The sequence below is a fragment of the Etheostoma cragini genome, chromosome 15, assembly GCF_013103735.1.
Source record: "Etheostoma cragini isolate CJK2018 chromosome 15, CSU_Ecrag_1.0, whole genome shotgun sequence".
NCBI classification, from domain to species: Eukaryota; Metazoa; Chordata; class Actinopteri; order Perciformes; family Percidae; genus Etheostoma; species Etheostoma cragini.
The window spans coordinates 251,713-253,606 of NC_048421.1; the positions used below are offsets into that span (position 1 = coordinate 251,713).

General features: G+C 46.9%; 1 protein-coding gene and 1 long non-coding RNA gene across 2 annotated transcripts in view; one reads left to right on the plus strand and one right to left on the minus strand.

Annotated features, from left to right (window-relative positions):
* The window catches only part of LOC117958237, an 859,617-nt gene that overhangs the window by 179,990 nt on the left and 677,733 nt on the right, over positions 1 to 1,894 (minus strand). The gene's annotated exons all lie outside the window — the stretch shown is intronic.
* LOC117958310 overlaps positions 1 to 1,894 on the plus strand; it is an 18,087-nt gene that overhangs the window by 15,716 nt on the left and 477 nt on the right. The window lies entirely within an intron of this gene.

Here is a 1,894-nt window from a genome sequence, read left to right on the forward strand (position 1 = left end):
CCTCCTTTAATTTAATTTCCTAGTTCTAAAATCCATAAAAGGAACAGAAAAATAACTTTTCAGCCTGCAGACGCCTGTGATCACTCGTTAAGAAGCAGATTATTCTGGGCTGGTGCCCCTCAGACTGGATCATGGTTTCAACGATGAGGCAACGTCACCACGAGCCATGTTTCAACAACATGGAGGCATGAGAAACAATCACATAAAGTCAAAGATGGAACATGTCTGAGATTCTGGAAGGAAGAAGAAGAAGAAGAAGAAGAAGAAGAAGAAGAAAGGGGGGTTGAACTGTACAGTTCAGTACAAAGTGCATCAGGACGTCTCCGGTCTCTGTGGCTCCATATAGGCCATACTGCCTGTTTACTGCCTGTTTACAGCCTGGGTCTGCCCTCTGAGTCCCGTACTGTACATTAACCGAGCACCCACAGCAGGCCTGCAGCTTTATAAACAGTAGGGAAATACAGGAAGGAGGGGCAGTTCCTGGTTGAAGCCCGTGACGCATTGTTAAAACTTGACACTCCTACACATTTAAGGTCTCTTTAGGCAGTGTTGAGGTCTGGCAGAACATTGATTAAGATATGTGTGGAATTAAAAAAGAAGCTGCGTTAAATACGGCGCGCATTCATACCACAGACTAGCCATGGTTACGGACTAATAACAACTCTGATGGCTAGAATCGCTCCGCTCGACTGTGTGACGTTAACGTAAGAACGGCGGAAGAAGTCGACAAACAACTGTTGAAGTTCTGAAGATTTAGTTGAACACACTTGTGTAACGTGTATCAGACGCTAGCCGATGTGAAGTCACGCCCCTCCCCATCCACGAGATGTGTTAAACTGTATTCTATAGAGCACGGATATCTGCAGACACGCGATCAAGTTTTAAATGTTGAGATTTTAGAGCGGAGTTCGGCGAGTGGTGGTCCCGGTGTTCTTACCTCGGTCGTGTGAGTCTCAGCAGCTCGGTCGGTTCCTGAGTCAGACTGACGGTGCGGATCACTGCTGGAAACTTAAGGAGTCAGATTTCTGCCGGGGTGGGGGGGGGGTGTGTCTGTTGTTTGGTCATCCCGGAAAACGCATCAATAGGTCACGTGACTAACCGAGTGGAGCGCTGCGTCACTGTCGTGGACTGTATATGTGTATGTACATACAGGTCTTTGGTCCCAGCTCGTGGCTCCTCTGATAGGCCAGTGAGTAAAGCTGTGTCTCGATGGAATAATCATTCAAATCCCAAAATGTAAAAACACAAATATCAGCCAGTGGTGGAATGTAACTGAGTACATGTACTCCAGTGCTGTACACCAGTCCACATGTTGAGGTACTTGTACTTTCCACATTAAGATGTCTGCACCCTAAACACATGTTTTATGATAAAGTAACTACAGGTCCAGCTGAGATGATGAGACCATTAAACACTCAGCTGGCTGGGTCCTCTACTTGTAACAGAGTATTTCTCCAGTGTGGTATTAGTACTTTTACTGCAGTAAAGTATCAGATTACTTCTTCCAGCGCAAACGGAGTGTTTCCCTCCTGTTACTGTCAGTCCAGAGAGAAGCAGAGATTGTGTTGGTGTTGATCAGGGTGTGACGAGCTGGGGGTGTGTGTGTGTTGACTGAATGATGACAGACGAGCGGAGGGTGTGTGTAGCTTGATAAAGGTCTGAAAAGGGGGGAGGTCATAAACCGGCTCCACTGGTCCGGTCTCAGCCAACAATGATTGGTTCCCAGAACGTTCGTTTTTGATTGCGTGAACATTCCCTGAAGGTTAGGGTTGGTTGATCGGAAAGTTTTCCAACCTTTAGAGAAAGTTCCCCTAAACTTATCCTAGCGTTGCACCCTTTAGGGAGCGTTCCCCTAACCTTATCCTAGCGTTGCACCCTTTAGGGAGTGTTCCCC